The following is a 19174-nucleotide window of genomic DNA, read 5'->3' on the forward strand; positions in this document are numbered from 1 at the left end:
TTCATAGGTCTGTCTCCCTTGCTGGACTACGAGCTGCACAGGGACTGGGGCTGTGTCTGAATCGTCCTCGTTTTCCTGCTGTGAGATGGAGCACTTGGCACAGAGCATGGACTCAACCCACACTGGTTGAAAGAATACATTCAGACCTGAAGAGCTGGACTCTGGTATCAGAAAACTCTTTAGGGAAATCTTTTTCCTTCTGCTGTCACAGCCTCTCTTTCCCTTCACCTCTATTTGACACAAAGACTTTTTGCATAGGAAGCAAAAAAAAAAAAAAATCATCCTTTGGGGTTTGGCTCAAAACCTACCTCCAAAAAAGAAGTCTTTTGGATTGTCCCCAGCTCATAATGATCCCTTTCAGTGAATTTTTATAGTCATCACAGTCTGTATAATTCAGTTGTCAATTGCATTCTTCTGTTACCGTTTTCAGTGGTTGTGTTTTGACTGCCCACAGGTTTATGTTTTACCTTTCTGGTAAGAGTATAAGCTCTAAGAATGTGGGGACTGTCTCTAAGACGGCAGATCATTTTGTTGGCTCACTTGTTTAATGTCTTCTGACAAGCTGTACGCTCTCTGATGACACTTCCTGGCGCCACTCTTCACGTGGCAGCACCAGGCACGGTACTGGCACAGCTTCGGGGCTCAGCAGGACTTTGTTAAGTGAAGACATCTGGTAACCCCTCTTAGCCCTATGCCCCGAACTTACTAGAGACCTACTAATCATATTTGCTGACTGGGCATGAAATGAAAAAACATAGTTCTTATTACAAGATGTGGTTCATATGAGGCCCAGAAATTCTCAGATTAATCCTATTTCAATTTCTCTTTGTTTTCTGTAAATGCTTGGTTATTTGGCTCTAAAACTGAATGAGAAGTATTGGGGAGGAATCTTTCATCTCCTTCCAAATCCCTTACATATCAGTTTTACACAAAGCCCCTAAACCTTCAGTTCAAATCACTCTGGATTTCATACATGCCCATTATTAAATTCAACAAGTCACTGCAGAGAAGACCATGGTGCCAGCTGTGTCGGTTGGTGCCTGCACACCACACTTGCACCTACATGCGATTTCTAAATATGGAATCAGGTCTGCTATTTCATTTCTTAATGAAGTGAACAGATGCCCCAGCCCCCTCGGTGGAGATGCTGCCCTGCTTTCCCAGCTACAAGACACAGGGTTCTGCTCTGTTTTGCTGACTGATGATACGGAAAGGGTTCCCCGCAGATGGCAGGCTTGGTATCCATGACAGCCACGCTGCCAGATCATTGTTTTCTGTCTTCCTTTGGTGCAGTGTGTTGGGGGAGGCCATCGGGTGGGGTTGGGGGGGTAGTGGAAGAGGGGGGACAAAAGAAACAAATGAGTTCACACGCCCCAGAAAATCATTCCATTGCTCTGATGCCCAGTCCCGAATCCCCAGCCCCATTTTTGGCCCCACAGCTGCTGCTGCCCAGCATACACAGCTGTTGCTACTAAGTTCTAATAAGCTGCAGTTAGCAGGGTTGGAAGAAGGGAAGGGTTCTGATGTCACTGATGGGGAGTCCCAAAGACAGGCACTCGGCAAAGCTGGTTTTAAAGCAGGTGAGTCGAAGGAAGGAAGGCAGAGCTGGAAGACAGCGTGTCCAACAGTGCTGGAATTAGAGAGCTCGGTGTAAGGTGTGTTCTGGAGCACTTCGAGTGTGTCTCAAAGCCACCGCCAGCCAGAGCTGGTTGCCATCTGTCACCACAGGCAGAGGAAAGAAAGGAAGAGGCATCTCATTTAGCCAGCTCACCTCCAGCTCTAGCCACGGGCCATCACCGCTTCAGCGTTCTCTGAAATATCATGCCTGCTGTGGATGTCCTCCCGATTCCGGGCAGCAGACGGTCTGTCACATCCACAATGCCATGGCCGGAAAGTTCAAGCCAAAGTACCTTTGGCATGAACCGGGGTCTGCAACGAGGCCAGGGGGCTGAGTCCCTGTCTTCAAAAGGCTGCCTAGAACATTTCACGACTTAGGACAGAGTAATGGGCAATTTTTTTTTTTAAAATCAGTAGTGGCTCAGTTTCTCTTTTTTAATGATGCCTTGGAGGAGCTGTAAAATGTATTGAGGGGATGAACACTCTCCAAAGAGGCCCAGCGAGGGAAATGGAAGAAGGGTCCTTGCTTCTGACCCTCGCTCCAGCTCCTCCACACTAGAAAAAGACTTGGGGGGAAAAAACCTACTTGTTACATATTTTTTAATTTGATATTTATATAAAATATATATATATATTTATAAAATGCAGGTCACCTGACATGTTCCCAGGTAAGGTCAAACAAGGTGATACTCTGCCTTCGTGTTTTGTCTCATGCTGTAAACAAGTGTCTTTTTACCATTTTCCCGATGCCATTTTTTTTTTACATTTTTGTGGGGTTTTGTGGGTGATTTTGCTGTTTTAAATGGCCCCCAAGCAGAATGCTGAAGTGCTGTCTAGTGTTCCTAAGTGCAGGAAGGCTATGCATCCTCTGGAGAAAACATTTGTGTTGGATAAGCTTCGTTCAGGCATGAGTTACAGGGTTGCTACCCATGAGTTTAATGTTAATAAGCAAAACCATATATTTAATAAGCATATATTAAACAGCAATACGCATAAAACAAAACTATGTTTTGATCAACTGATCAAAAAAAATGTTGTGATCAGGAGCTCACAGGAACCCAACTCTGTACTTCTCCTGTGAGTAATGCTTCCTTATTCACTAATTCAGTATGTGCAACAACTTTACGGAACATAACTCATACAAATAATGAAAATCAACTATACTTTCTGGCATAATTTTGACTACCTAGAATGGTTTTCTGTGGTATTTCAAACCACAGAGACTGCAGGAAAGATGAACAGCAAAAGGAAGTTTAAGTAGGAAATTACGTACTTGTGTCTACTAACTGCCACTCTTTTCCACATATCTCTTTAGGGTTTGGAATAACTCTCTATGACTGGTTTTATTGTCCTTTTTCCCAGGTAAGAAAGTTGAATCTTAAAAAGAGTAGGCAATTTACTTGAGGTCACAGAGCATGCATGGTAGGCAGAACTCTAATGTGGGTCTAAGATTCTTTCCTATCCCCACTATACACACCCTGTGTAAAGCCATCCCTAAAGGGTGAGCGGGATCTGTGAACATGGCAATGGTTATATGACATGATTATGTTACAAGGCAAAGGTGAAGGGATTTTTGCAGATATAATTAGGGTTTCTAACTAGTTGACTTTTAAACCATGGCTTTAAGGGAAATTACCCTGGATGGGCCCCTCTTAATCAGAGGAGCCCTTTAAAACCTGACAATCTCTTTCCTGCTGACCTTGAAGAAGGAAGCCATGAGTTCTATAGCTGCAAGGAAATAAATTCTGCTAACAACCACCTGAACTTGGAAAAGGACCCCAAGCCTCAGATAAGACAGCAGCCCCAGCCAACACCTTGACTGCAGCTAAGCTGTGCCAGATTCTTGATCCACGGAAACTGAGCATTAATAAGTCAGTGTTGTTGGTGGTAATTAGTTATGCATCAAGAGAAAACTAATACACACAGCTAAGGCATGGCACAGTCAGGGTTGAAACACAGGTCCACCTGCCTCCAAAGCTGATTTTCTCGTCTTTTATACTGTGTAACATCATACTTTGTTTGTCTGTTTGCTTGTTTGGTTCCATGAGGGGAGGGCACTGGTAGAAGGGAATATGAAAGACATTCAGATACAATGCCTAAGATCTGAGGGAGTCCCTTCAGCCTTGGGTGGTGGCAGTAACAGACCAGTAAAAGAGTGGGGAGCCTCTCAGTGTTGGAAGATGAGGGATAGAAGTGGGCAAGCATCTTTTCTCCTCTTTCTCAGGAAATAGGTAGAGGGAACTGGGGGTAGCGGCGTTCACATAGGGCAAGCTAAGAACACTGGCTCCCTAGTATGGGATGAACCACATGAAATGGCCATTGTGATTGTTTCTGATATCCAGAAATGACAATTACATATGATTCAACCAGCATATGCAAGAACGAGGCTCAACCAGTAGTTAGGAAATGCCAGGTCAGAGACCAGAAGCAGGAAATAAGCCAAGAGTTCTGCAGGGAAGGACTTCTTTGAGAGGCAGGAGATGTAAATGGGGACATTGTCACGGCAAGAATCGAACAACTTGGTGTTCAGAGCCAGGAGGAGCAATGCCAGTGACCAGGTTCATGCCTCAGCCACTGGAGATTTTAGCTAAGGGCTCTGCACAACTGTGGGAAGGATGAGCACCTATGAAACCCGAGATTCATCTTCAAATCTCTAACTTTGACCTAGTGACATCCTGTGCTATGAAAGCAGGAAGCACAAGGCAGAGAGGCCAAGGCTGGGATGCGGATATACCACTGCAGGACTAGCGTAAGGGTCATAAATAATATACGTCACACACCTGGCACAGTCCCTGGCACACGATAAGTGCTAAATAAATGGCAGCATCATTGTTCGGCACTATGTTAGACGACAGAAAACTGCCTTGCTTACGTAAGTTGAAGGTAAGGGCGAGTCATCTCTAAATACAAAGACAAAAAAGAAAGGCAGGAGGCCCTGACTGGGAACACCAGAATCGGGCTGGGAGATACTTAATTCTTTAGTCACTGAAATTCTTCTTCTGGGGCAGCTCAGGGGAAGGGACAGCACCTCGCCCAGCACCTTGGCAGAGTTGTTATCTTGCTCCAGATCACTTGGCCATCAAGCAGGGCTCTCTGTCTAAAGGATGGACCAGCTTGTGGTTTTTATCACATGAGCCCACAGATGGGATCCGCTCTGAAACAGTCATTGTTCTATTTAGGCTCCCTGGTCAGCAGCAGGCTCTGGGGTGGATGGTGTGCCATGGGTCCTGTGAAGCAGGTCTAATGAGAGAGAGCTCAACATGGCCTACCTGCTGCTCAGAGATGTGCCCAAGAGCCCTCGGGAGCCTGTACTGTAATTACTGTCTTTCCAGCCACAGAGTCCCCCCGGCAAGTGATTTCACATGTAATTATCCTCGAGATAAGAATGACGTTGCCCATCCTCCTCCCAGCCCTTCTTCCTCCCTTCCTCCCTCTCCTTTTATTTTCCTTCCCTCTCCATACGCCTTCTTTCCCTGCATCTCCCAAACAAGTCCAATAAAGTCCACAGCAGGAGGCAGAGGGATCAACCCCAAGGTCACCTTCTACCCCAGCCTGGGGCTGCTCTCCCCGTGGGGAGAGGCCTGTCATGTTCCCTGACATCGTCAAAGAAAGCCTGGATAATGGTATTTTCCCCCACCTTCCTCCAGACAAAACTCTTTGACTTTCTATCTTTAGATCAACTGTCTCTTCCTAAAAGCTCACCTTGGGCTCAGGAAGGGAATAGAATGATTGATGGAGGAACCAGGGCAAAGCTCTGGACCACGTAGGTCAGAATGGTTGTGACACGGCCAAGATTCTATTAACTCTTCACTGATAACTGGCACGTGACAGTACAAATGAGTAACTGAGACTCTGCACTAAGTTAAATGTTTCATAGTTTTATTCAATCCTCACAACCCTAAATGGTAGGTACCATTATTATACACATTATATAGATGAGTAAAGCTAAAGGCCAGGGAACTCTCCCTAGAGCCCATCGCCAATAAGTTGCCAAACTCGGATTCCAACTTGGTCCACATAACACCTAGTCTATGCACTTAATAGCCCTGCTCCATTACTCCCCCTCTATCTAGACAGACTTCTACCCGCATCATTGCAGTGACGATTTCACCATGCAAGCGATAAACCAGAATTCTGTCGTGCAGCTCCCCAACACTCATTCAGTGCCCCCTTCTCACCGATCAGACAGCCACGACTCACTTGTTCTTAGGTTGCCCACGGCATTTCCATTGGTTCCCCAGCCAGGTCCATCTTACTTTGCAAAAGGAAGCAGGTAACATATCTGCATTTCAGGAGAAGCAGGTAACACACCAGGATCTCAGAACCAGCTGCAAAGCACCAGGGAACACCAAAGGGAAAAAGGGTTTGGAGAAAGAGCCCTTCTTTTGCCTCCCCAGTCACAGGATGAAAGACTCTTAGCTATACTGTGGGGTGCTTTCAATGACCCAGGGGTTAGCCATTGGAACGCTAGAAAAGGAGAAATGGGCATGCAGTTCAGGGAGCCTTAGCTGGAGCCTCTGGGCAGTTGTTTAAGAGCTATACCTCCTACACTGTTGGTGGCAATGCAGTTTGGTGTAGCCATTATGGAAAACAGTATGGAGATCCTCAAAAAACTAAAAATAGACTTACCATACGATCCAGCAATCCCACTCCTGGGCATATATCCGGACGGAACTCAAATTCGAAAACATATATGCATCCCAATGTTCATAGCAGCACTATATACAATAGCCAAGAAACAGTAGCCATGGAAACAACCTGAATGTCCATTGACAGATGACTGGATAAAGAAGCTGTGATATATTTATACAATGGAATACTACTCAGCCATAAAAAAGAATAAAATAATGCCTTTTGCAGCAACATGGATGGACCTTAGAGATTATCATTCTAAGTGAAGTAAGCCAGAAAGAGAAAGAAAAATACCATATGATACCACTCATATGTGGAATCTAAAGAAAGAAAAAAAGAAGACACTAATGAACTCATCTGTAAAACAAACAGACTCACAGACATAGAAAATAATCTTATGGTTACAAGGTGGAAAGTGGGTGGGTGGGAAGATTTGCAAATATTAACTACTATATATAAAAACAGATAAAAAAACAAATTTCTTCTGTATAGCACAGGGAACTATATTCAATATCTTGTAGTAACCTATAATGAAAAAGAATACAAAAACAAGTGTGTGTGTGTATATATATATATATGTATATGTGTGACTGAAACATTATGCTGTACACCAGTAATTGACACATTGCAACTGAGTACACTTCAATTTAAAAAAAAAAAAAAAGTACTATCAGTGGATCAGGACTAAGGAGACTGGGCAATAAATGAGGAGGCCAATAAAATACCTGTCATAAAGCAACTAAACTGAGAGAAAGTGGCCATATTATTTTTTTGGACCCTCATCTAACTTGCAAACAGGAAAGGAAAGGTTTACAATTACAGTCCATATATAACAAAGCTGTTTAATGAGTTCTGGCTGCCTTCCACCTCAGAAGCTGTGGGTCAGTGTCCTGAGGACCATTAACCCCGCCGGCAATGCTCTTCTCACACCAGGCCTTTGACCATCAGTGTGACACCCTTCACTCGCTGAAGTCTGGAGCAGGCATGATGCAAGGCATGGGTATTAGCTTCCTGCAGCTGCTGTAACAAATTATTGCAAGCTCGGTGGCTTAAAACACCAGAAACTTATTCTCCCACAGGTCTGGAAGCTACAAGTCTGAAATCAAGGTTGTTAGCAGAGTTGGTTCCTCCCTCGGAGGTTCTACGGGGAATCTATTCCATGCTTCTCTCCTAGCTTCTAGTATTTGCCAGCAATCCCTAGGCTTGCAGCTGCATCAGTCTGCAACTTCATCTCTGTCGTCACATGGCCTTCTTATAATGACATGTCATAGGCTTTAGGGCCCACCCTGAGTGCCACCGCACAGTAACTGATTACATCTGCAGAGTGTTTACTTCCAAACAACGTCACGTTCTGAGGTTCTGGGTAGACACAGGAGGGAGAGGACTCTCTTCAACCCAGTTCAGTTTGTCCATGGCATTTCTGGCAGATTTCACATAACAGCAAGGAGAGAATTTGGGCTCCTCGAGGGGAGGGCTCCGGCCAGCCTCAATGCTGGCAGGGAGTGGAGGGGAGAGACCACATGAGCAGTGGCCATGTCAGACTGAGGCAGCACCCCTGCGTCTAAAACATTTCACAGAAATCAAGGCCAATGAAGGAAAGAAAGTCATGCAGAGAACTAAGGCAACTTCCTCCATAGCTCAAAACAGACCGGACCCCTTCCCCCTTCAAAGGGCGATGTTTGAACTATCCAGGTAAAATGCTGGGTAACTCAGTTCATCTTACACCCCCGTTCCCCAAACTAATGTGGGAAACAGGCAAACATCTTCAATCTCCTTTCATCTCCCTTCTAAGCCCGAGAGGGCTGGGGGCAGGCTGGTGGGCTGGCTCTGAGAGGAGAGTGGAGCTCTCTCAGCCTCCCACTCAGCCAAGAACAATCCCGGGCAGGGGACTCATGGCAGAGAGCAGGGAAGAACTGGAGTGAATCCTCAGGTTCCCCGACGGCAGCCCTCTCTGCTAGTGGGGACTCAGTTCTGAGGCCTTCAGGGAGGTGCTGTGCAGAACTGCATCCAATCTGGGCTAAGCAGATTAGTTCCCTCCCAGTGAAAGGTTCTGGGCAGCTGAGCAGGGCAGCTCCCTGCACAGTGGCAGGGGGCTGTCATTACCAGTCCCAGATAGGACATAATTACATGATCCCTGGAGGGAGCTCCTAATTGAATTACAGGGTATCTCCAGAGCATCAAAGGCAGCCTGCACTCAGAGGTAGCCGAGCAGCCCAGGAATGGACCTTCTGAGGAACTGGTGCTGGGCAGGGGTCAGGCTGTAGGGGAGCTCGGCTATGAAGCCAGAGTGCTCCGTGGATCTCTTCAAAACTGAGAGAGGAGAGGAGGAAAGCACAGAGAGCGGGGATGACGGGTGCTCCCTCGTCCTCATACCTAAGAGATGTGTTCCGGTCCCACATCCCAGGCTGCTGAACCTGGAGGTGGTACACAGCTAGAGAACATGCAAGGAATTCACTCCTTTCATTCATGTATTTATTCACTCATTCAACATTCTTTGTGTCCCTATGATATGTGATGCAGAAGAACCAGGTGCTGCTCTGATCTGAGGACCCAGTCCGCCTGGGGGCCACTGACTCCTGAGGTCAACTTCAGCTTCTATCTGTGCATGCCCCAAAGGCCGAAGCCAATCAGCCCTTCTTCTTAACAAGTCCTTCTGAGTTGACTGGAGGAGGGGGTGTGCAAGTCACCTCTAATGATTCCAAATCAAATCCCGACAAAAGGCAGGAGGAAGTGTCTCTGTGTAGCTGTAGGCTTGGGGGTCCCTCCTCTATAGCAACTCTCACCCACACTCCCTTCCCTGCCACGCTGGGGACACCCTGAAGACAGAAATGAGCCTTTTCTCACTGTGCTCAGCCCACAGTATGAGCTCCATGAATGTCTGCTGATTGTACCCTGAGCGACTGCCACCAGTCTCCCCACCTCCGCCCCTCTGTTGCTCCCGGCCCCACAGACTTGGACGGCTTTCGTGGGCTGTCTAGGGGCTGTAGCTAAGAGCCATCTGCTCTTTCTTACCGTCCTTCTCCAACCCTTGGTCCTGGATGTCCTCAGCCACCACGGACACAGCACCAAGAGGTCCCCTCGATCTGAACACACGGCCCTAAGCCAGCCTCGCCCTGTTCCCCAGGCAGCAGGCCAAAGCATCCTCTGTTGGTAGTTCCTGATGACGAAGCGACACAAACAAGAATTCCGCTGTGCACCGGCTTGGGCAAGGGTGGGTCTGAGCCAGCAGTCAAGACTGATGAGTCCAGATTTCTGAGCTGGGCATTAAGGAGTTTACTTGGCCCTTGCCAAATTCCTTGGGCCCAGTTGCCCCTGAATTAAAGGACAGCCAACTCTTGCTGTTAAGGAAGAGGTGTTGGATGTCCTCTTAACTCTTTCCATATGAGAAGAAAGCCTGCTACTCTCAGCTTCATGACCTTATTCTGATGCTAAAATATGTAACGTAGTTGAAAAATGTGTGATTTATAAGCAAAAGATCTAGGTTTGGATACGAAGCTCTGTGTTCAAGGTAAATTACTTAATATTTCTTAAACTCAGTTACCTAATCTGAAGAAAGTGATATTAGCCCTAAAAGTATGACAAATCCTTTACTTTCAAAAGTGGAATTTTATGTTTCCATACAAATATTGAATGTTCTATGATGTAAGAAAAATAACAACAATAATAGTCATCTTTCCCCAAGCTCTGAACAATGCTGAAGCCTAGATGAGCAACACTGGGTCCTATGTTCTGAGACAGCCTCCAGAATGTTCTTACCTCCCCAGGGGGTCACCCTCCTCAAAACAACTTTAAACAGTTAGTGCCTAATATTTTCGAAGCATTTTACAGCAGCTAGTTCCTTTGAAAGTCAGCCCGTAGCTGCGTTCACACTACTCTCTCCACAACCCCCAAAATAGAAAGCCTGTCTTCTTCCAACAGTCCACACAGGTTAATTAAAATGTCACTCGTCTCTACTTTCGCTAGAATTGTATCAGCTGATGGTTGTGACACCAGTTACCTTTTTACATATTTTATGAAAAATGGAAATCTCATTAATTTTCAGCTAAAAATCTTGTGAAATATGGGTTCCATGACAAGGGGATGGACAATTAAAATGGCCTGTGGCAGGAAGCTGCTTGGGAGCCACTGGTCTGGTTTATGAAGCCCCACTAGGTTAGCAGGGGTTCTGGAAGATTCTGGTCTAATAAAGTTTTCTGCTTCATGTGTCCAGTGGGGATTTATGTCCCTATGGATTCATCCAGGGAATGGAAGACAGTTCTGTGTCATGCAGGATGAAGAGAGTGATTCAGTGAGGTTTTTCCCATTAGGACTGGCCCAGTAATGGAGAGAGAGTGGCAACTTCAAACTCATGCATCTCAGGGAAATGGAGGCTCCTACTTTCTTCATCCCATGAAGTTCTTTGCATCTCTCATCCCAGGACTAGAGTTGGCAGACTTGGCTTTTCTTCTCACACCCACCACTGAGTCCAGAAACAGCCTCAACAGTCCTTTCCAAGATGGCCCCCTGGACAGCCACTCCGGACTGACTGGAGCGGACACAAAAAGAGCCCTATTTTACACCCGCTCCTGTGCCCTGGGACGTGGGCACCCGAGTCCCCCACTGTGGCACCTGGAGCTAAGAACACTCTGGCTTCCGGGGAGTTCCCAGAAAGGCATCAAGTTACAGCTGCAAAGATAAAGGCGGTGGGGGGGGGGGTCCCTGCTGGCTCCAGCTAAGTCCAGCTGACCAACTGTCTAGCAAGGGAGGGTGGGGAGGGAAAGGCTGTCATTCTATCCCTGGTGAGCATGAGTGGCAGGGAAACTTTCTGTCTTGGTCGGGAACACAGGCTGCTCGGAAACCCAAACCCAGAAGAGGCTTTGAAAATGACTCAGTACCCAAACAGTACACCTATAATGACAGCAGATTACTTTCTGACGCGAGTCTCCTGGAGAGGACGGACCAGAAGAGAGCAAAGGGGGAGGACTGACCCTGGTAGCCTTGAGATCTGTGCCACTGAGCATCACCCACTAGGAATGCTTTCTGTTGCTCTGGGTAGAAGCCAGTTTCATCTTGGCTGCTGAGGCTGCTGGTCAGCTTGATGGACAGGATGTGGCTGCGGGCTTCAGAGGTGGCTACTTCTCCCGCTCTCCAGCCCACTGCCCCCTCGCAGACCACTGTAAAATCAGTGCTCTTTGAGGCACTGCAATCTCTTATGCTGTGTCAGTTTTGAGGTGACAGATGACTGTCTGACCTGGGACTGCCTTCTAAGTGACACTGTTCACCACTTGGAGACCTAACTGCTTAGGTAGCTTATCATGGAAACGCCATGGCAACTTCATTTTCCCACCCCACCACCCAGTTACCGTAGATTAACTGTCAAGTTGGGGGTGCGGGGGGACCTTGGCTTGACACAGGGCAAACACGTATCTGGCCAGTGGCCTTTGATATAGTTAGGTTGGACCCAAAAGGCAGGGGAGGGGGACAACAGATTGAGAATCTGAGCTAGAAGAATAGAAAGATCTTTCCAGGTAGGAGCTGAGAGCATATATGGAGAGAGGAGCCACGAGATAGGACTGTTGGTCTGTGAGGTAGCACTATAAGCCAGAAGCAATAAGGGAGAAAGCCACGGAGAGAAGCAGAGATGCTGGGAGACAGAGACCACGTGGCCTAGAGCATCAGAAAGAGAAGGTGGTCCTTAGGGCTCCCTCAGCCTCAGATGGCTTTCTGATACCAGCTCCAGTCTGTGCTGGAGCCTCATAATTCAACCCTCTTGTCTCAACTTACAGTCAAACACTTTGTGGTGAAGGAAGAAAAGAGCATCAGAGTGAGTGGTTTGTTTCCCGGGAGATAGCAGTCTTCTCGGCGTTATCGGGAGGCGAGTCCCTTCTGTCCAAATGACAAGCTTTCTTAAGGGATACTCACAGCTCGTTCTTGGTCACTTGAAGAAATCATAGATCAGACAGTAGACAGAAGGCAATCCAAGCACAGATGCCAATGGCGTGAGGGAAGGGGATGTAGGGGAAATGATAGGGATAAAAGAGGAGACAGGACTAAAGGAAGCAGGGAGGAAGGCTCTGCGTGCGAGCAGGAGTGGAATCCACCTGCACCAGCACCTGCAGCGCCTGGAGCACATACAGCAGAGGAGGAAAAGATGCAGCAGAGGACGTCTGGGAGAGAGGGCAAGTGTAAGAGAAGGGTTTACAAACAGAAAGGAAGGTACGAGCAGAGCAAGACAGTGAACTCATAGAAGATCTGCAGCCAGGGCCATGGTTACCCCTAGGGAAGGTGGCAGAGCAAAATGCTACATCACCACGACTCAGAGAGAAACCACGTGGGGTATATGAGGGGGAAACCAAAAAGTAGACAAGTCAACACCAAGAGCTCGGGAAAAAAAGATGGACCGCTAGGGAGAAACGGCAGTATTAGTCCTCTGTAATCTGTAGTTCGTTTCATAGCCAAATTCTGAGTAGTTACTGTCAAGATGGCACTGATTTTGAAAGCACCAACGAAAGAACCTACAATAGAGTGTTCTCTGTATCATAACTAACTGATTCTTCATGAACCACCTTGCCACCAAGTGATAAATGAACTGGGCTCAGGCAAGGACAGGTTAATGTCCATACATGCTGACCCTTAGCTAGAGGGAGTCAGGATGGTGCCATGTTGATAACTGAACCCCAGTATATACATATACCTAGCGATGGCTCGGTTTTCAGAAAAACAAATTCTTCCACAAAGAATAAATTTTACTTTCAACTTTATCTCCTTCTCGACTTATCCAGATAACGTCCTACTTGGGTGCCTCGGAGGTGGTAGGGGTGGGAATAGAATTCCTGTGAATGAAAACTATCATGTCTCCTGAGTATGTTTACCTAGGGCTTTCCTTCATGGTCTTTCAGCAAAATCCTCACAGCATTTGATTCCTTCAAAATGTTTCTGGACAGCACAGAGTTTAAATATGGGGACTTCGCTCTGTTTGCAGTATGTAACCTCTCAGTTACATACTACTGGCTCTATGCCAGGGCTTCTGGTTGGATTCTGGAAGCACAGTTTAATTTCTCTCAAAAAACAACAACAACAACAACAACAAGAAAACACCACCTCGAATACGCTGAAGACCACAGCTCTGAGTTCTACTCCCTTCCTCATGGAGTCGACAGGGCCACAGCCCAGGGGTGGAGAAGACGTGAATGACCTTCCAAATACATCTGGGAAGCTGATGAGAGACTGGACGACAAGGAAGAGTCCTCCCCATTCATCCACCTCACTTTGCCCAAGCATCCGTCTCCATCATGCTTCTGAGTGAGTGAGGAAACTGACCTTAAGAGCCAGGAAAGTCGAGACGAACTAAGCAAGGCCCATGGCAGGATTTCCATCATCATTCCCTTATTATTGCCTGAAGCCCCAGCTAGCATCATTCCAAGCAGCGCCCAGGAGAGCCTGCTTTGCGGCTAAGACTGTTTCATCTTCTGTCTGGCGAGCCATGTGAACATCTCCAATCACGGTGTGCCTTTCTCAACAAACCCAACCTGACATTCACCCTGGTGGAATCTCTACCCCTGCACCACTGAGCTATCTCCTAGCAGAGGGCAGACCAATGTGAGAAAACCAAGGTCTGGCACGTCGGATGCTCTGCTGTATATGGTCCCTGACCAAGTCAGGTACAAGGGCTTTTGCCAGATACATTGTTGCCAGGGATACTGCATCCTTAAACCCTAAAACAAATTAACCGGGAAGGCTCTGGACTTCCTGGAGATTGTTACAGACGTGTAAGGTTTAAGTACACTTGAGGTGCTTTATGGATCCTGGAGTTGGAATATATCATTCTTAGCCATATTCTTTGGCAATTTCAGTAACTAAGAAGAAAAGAAAGAAAATTTATCAGGACCTGGGACCTTTCTGGGCACAACACCCAAAGCTTCTGCTAAAAAGTCCGCCTCGCCTTTAGTCACTCCTTTAGGCCTGGAAGAGGGAAAGTTGTAGTTGAATAATCCTACTTGAAATATTTCACTGTTAAATCCCCCACCCTCATTCAACAACTGGCTTAGGCATGGAGTCTCTTCTTCAGGACCACTCTGAGCCAAGCACACAGCTCTCTATGAGTTCCACAAACCCATGGTCCTGGTGGCTGACTGTTTACCTAGAGCTAAAGAGGACCTTGTTACTGGAAGTCAGGCACGGAAGGCAGAAGGAAAGAGAAAGAGAGGGAGAAGTATCACTACGTCCACCACACGCCCACCCTCACTCAGCACACAGCTTGTAACTTTTCTCAAGCACAGAAAGGGCATTTGAGAGGCAAATAATCTTCCCCAGAGGCCAGAAAGAGACCATCCTATCACCCCGCTGAGCCAAAGGAAAAGAAAAAAGCCCACTGTGTTTTAGTCAGCTTGGAGAATGTAAAAACTGTGTCCTGGTAACTCCGGAATTGTGTAGGTTTTGCTGGAATGCCTTGGGGGCTGAAACTTTACAGAGCAAACACCCCTGGGAGAGAATGGCCTGCATCGTTCTGAAAAAATTTCATTATTTCATGGAACAAGGTCTAGCCTGAAGTTCACCATCACCAAAAGATGCCTCAGCTACACCTGTCACCTTTTTTCAGTGAAAGATCACTAAGATAAAGCTTTCTTAAAAATTTTCTAGGGGCTCAATAGTTTTCTTCCTGAATAGTTTCAAGGTGAACCAAGAGATTAAAAACAGTCCATAACATATTATTCTTCTTAGTTAAGACATTAGTTACATAATGCTCCTGGATGTGCACTTCCAGGGCATCTCTCACTCAAGAATTTCCATATTCTTTCCAAAGTTAACATTTTGATGGATAAAAATAAAATGGAAAGGTCCAAATCGAGAGGTGGAGACATGAAATCAGTAGACATGAAATTGATCATATCTACCTGTGTGACCTCGGACAAGTCACTCTGCATCTCTGAGTCTCAGCTTCATAATCTGTAAAAAGGAGAGGTCAGATACCTTCCAGTTTTAACGTTCTAATTTTGTTGGGAAATGTGTAGTACAGCTAATACTCCACCCTTCTCCGAAGGAGGCCTATGCTATTTAATTATAGTAGATCTTGGCATTTGCATATTTGACATCTGTGGCTCTGACTATTCCCAGAGACCCCAAAGGTTGATGAGCCACAATAATCTTATTTTGCAGAGAAGTGCTGTGAGTGTGGGAGCCAGTCACATGTTTACTGGGTGAGACGAATGTGCCGGCAAGCCCCGGTATCTCGGTGAGGTTTCGTTATTATCTGTGGTGGGCTCCGAGGCCAGAGTGCCCATGATGTGCTGCAGTGGTAGCCACAAGGGCGAGGATTCTTCTAGATCACGAAGATGCCAACAGCATCCCTCTCAAATGTCCCAAGTTCACTGTAACCTGGGTTTAAAGTAAGCATGTACCCATCCCCACTTCATCTGCTTCACTTCTGCATCGTCAGTGAAGGTCCCACACACAGCGAGGAGCTTGCATTCCCCTTTCATTGAACTTAACCACACCACTTGTCCCATGTGTTCTGACTTGCCTTTATACCCTGTACCCTCTCCACCGGAGAATGAGGTCCTTGAGAGCTGAAATGCCAGCCTATCGTGGTCACTTATGTATCTCCAATACCTAGTCGTGAACCTAGTATGGAGCAGATACATCATGTTTGCTGAACAACTGAGTGCCTTCTGTGAGCAGACACTGTGCTAAAGGTACATTTTCTTTATGTTTGTAAGTAGCACTTATCACAATCCTGAAGGATAGACATTATTGTTCCTATCATTCCAACAAAATATCTGGCACTCAGACAACCGAAGTGACCTGTTAAAGCTACGCAGCTGGTGGGTGATGGATTCACATCAGTTTGTCAGACTCCAAAGTTCATGTTTTTCCATCCTATCCTGGTGCTAAGGACCTCTTTGAAGAAGTAAAGCACAAAACCAAATGAGTGAGTTCACAGACCTAATGTTAATGATAGAGCACAGGCCTGGCTTCAACCGGAATAGATTCAGAGGAGTATGGTGAGGGCAAAATTGCCAATGCTACCAGGCTTGGTAGGCGAATAAAACTACACAAGAGGGACGGGTTAGAAAGGGAAATTGCGTCACACAGTTTCTGCCTAAGTACCTTGAGGGTTTCCATTTCAGTTTCCAGATTGGCATTGCAATTAGCAGGGTCTCAGGGCAAGGGCTAGAGTCTAGCTAAGATGGAGCTGAACACTGGAACTGGGAAGCAAGCATTCGTGACCCAATTATGCAAGTCCTTTGAAAAGCCACGTTCCTTCCTGGGTTTCACGGTTTGATCAAGAGTATTAGAGCCTTTCAACTCTAACCTGGGGCCAGCAGCATCAGGGCTTATTAGAAATGCAGAATCTCAAGCCCTGCCCTAGACCTTTTCAATCATAATCTGCATTTCAGTGCGATCCCTGGGGGCTCATAAGCACATTAACATTTGAGAGGCACTTCTCTAGGAGATAGTCTAAGGTCCTCTCTGGCTCTAATATTTGATGAGTTTCAATCAGTGATCTTCATGGTAACCTAAAAACTATCATGCTTATTAATTAGGGTCACACAGAGATCCAAGTAACCAGATTACCTCAATTGTGTCTTCTGTAGAATACTCTTAATCACTGGCCATGTTTACTGAGCATATACCATGTTCGGGGAACACTGCATATACTATCTTGAATCACTGTAACAGCCCTGTAAGACAGACATTTTTATTCTCATCTTACCAATGAGGAAATAATCTCATAAGTTAATAAAATTTCCTCACTGCATCGTTAAATCAGTAGTCGAGCCAGAATAACCCAGAACACTGTACTTAAAGCCCATGGTTTTTGTTTGTTTGTTTGTTTGTTTGTTTTTGCCACATCATACTGCCTCTAGTTGTAAAATTACAATTTAAAGTATCAAAGGTAGGGCTCCCTTTGTGAGAAAAGACTAGCAGGCTTTGGGCTCATTCTTTTGCAATGAAGGAGACCAAAAGGGCAGTCTAAAGTCTACTGAAGTCTAAAATACGACGCAAAGGAACAGATGGGAAACCCTAGAACACCTGGACTAGCATCTCAAACGTGTGGAAGTTGATATACATTTAGCACCAGCACCACCCAGAAGTGATCATTCATAAGGGTCATTTACACCAAGATAGTATTCAAGCTGAAAACACAAATAGGTTTGAGGAAGGATGAGTGATATTCAGAGATCTTAGGTGCACAAATTGATTATTAATGAAATGAAGAAATTGGGATCCAAGCTTCGGACCTCTCAAAAACTACCCTTCAGTTCCCTTGGTAGATAAGTACTGAATAGAAGGAACTACAAGTCTGTCCAATTACGGCTAATGCTGTGGTCTTGATGCTATTCAATGCCTGACAATAACCTCTTATACACTGACATTGGCATATATACATGTGAAATTTCATGGCGTGTTTCTTCCTGCCAAGAGATGGAAGGGCCTGTTTCTCATTTGTATGTATAAACACTCTCCCCAGAGCACATATAACTGGACAGTATTCTCCAGAAGGTACAGGTTTTTACTTATGCTAACAAGTCATTATCCTTCCCAGCAAAATGACTAAACGGAGCTCTAATAAATCAATTTATCAGTGGCTGTTTCACTTCAGGGGACAATATCCCCTGTTCCATCTTTGGCTAGTGCAAATATGACCTACATTGAACACCTATGTCCCTTGCTCAGAAAAGTCCTAGAGCTGGGAGAAACTGCAAAAAGATCTCACCTTGCCTCTTGTCAAGGAAAGTATTGTTATTCTCACTTTACAGATGAGAGTTTTCATTTCCCATTGGAAGTGTCTTTAGCAGGTTCTTGGAGTGGTTGACATCCCCCACTTTCTCTATGCCCCTTTTGTTCTCCACACCTTCCTCTGCTACTGCTTACTGCTTGTGGACGTGAACAGGAATTCAGAGACGAAGTTCCCCTTTCTCATCCCCGCCCCTCTTGACCACCCTGGAAAGCCTCCCCTCTCATAAGCTGAAAGTCCTGGGGAAAGTCAATCTGCTTTCTTCTTCAAAGATATCCACCCGAGAAAAGAACAGAACACCCAGTACAAGAGGCCTCAGAGTGACAGAGGCAACGGAAGTGTAAGACCCACGGTGTCTGAAGGACTACGTGGGCCAGTAACCTAGAAGTATTTTAGGAGAATTCTGGACTGTGAAGAGAAATGACCACACAGAAGATGTTTGTTTTCCCCACAGTTTCTAAGAGGCTTCTCCTTCACTGCTTAGCCAGATTTTGGAACTTAGACCTGTGACTAAGACAGATGGCCGCTGCCCTGGGCTCTGCTTCTCCAAGATACCTTTAGGACCCAAACCATAGTGACTCATCTCACCTAGACTGGGCGAGCCTCACACTATAAACTAGCCTATTGGTGTCTAAAGAGACTGCCAAGTTTTAATCAATTTTGCAATTTCCAAATTGAAGGAAAGGTGCCTGAAATCTGGTTATACAATACAACTGCAAAGTGGTACTGGGGGTGGGGGGAGCCAATGTCACTTACTTTGTTGAGGATGTCCTGATTGGGTTATCACTGTCTCAGAATGGAAAAGATTGACTTCAAAGCTCATATAAGCCCTTGGAATGAGAAGAGGAGGAAGGAGAGATCCAAATCATCTCCTAGCTCTTGCTTAGTCACAAGAATTCCCCCAAATCTGACAGCAGAACTTCTAGAAGTCATCCCACACCTCCAGCAGCCATCATTTTGAGTTTCAGTGGACAACATGTTCTGTGTCCCTAGATTCTGCCATGGGATTCCTTGCCCCAAAACAATTTAAAGTGAAAAGACAAAAGGAGAGTTTGGAAGCAGAACCTGGCAGTAGTGTCTGCTGATTCTGCACACCTGTGATGGAACCAAAGTTTGACATTAACATGGATACAAGGAAAAGTTTTAAAGAGTGGTGCAGAAGGAGAGAAGGAGGTGGCAAGGGATGGAGAGAGACCGGATGTGTAA

At 46.0% G+C, this 19174-nt stretch overlaps 1 protein-coding gene and 1 long non-coding RNA gene across 9 annotated transcripts in view; both read right to left on the reverse strand.

The window, feature by feature from the left end:
- Positions 1-19174, reverse strand: part of SLC8A3 (solute carrier family 8 member A3) — a 141311-nt gene that overhangs the window by 99218 nt on the left and 22919 nt on the right. The gene's annotated exons all lie outside the window — the stretch shown is intronic.
- On the reverse strand, positions 215-19174 carry LOC116664330. Its single transcript, XR_004320807.1, has 3 exons — positions 18909-19174; positions 9741-9746; positions 215-228 (listed from the first exon to the last, which is right to left on the reverse strand). It is a non-coding gene; the product is annotated as an uncharacterized LOC116664330 (long non-coding RNA).

The sequence above is a fragment of the Camelus ferus genome, chromosome 6 (genome assembly GCF_009834535.1).
Source record: "Camelus ferus isolate YT-003-E chromosome 6, BCGSAC_Cfer_1.0, whole genome shotgun sequence".
In the NCBI taxonomy this organism is placed as follows: Eukaryota; Metazoa; Chordata; class Mammalia; order Artiodactyla; family Camelidae; genus Camelus; species Camelus ferus.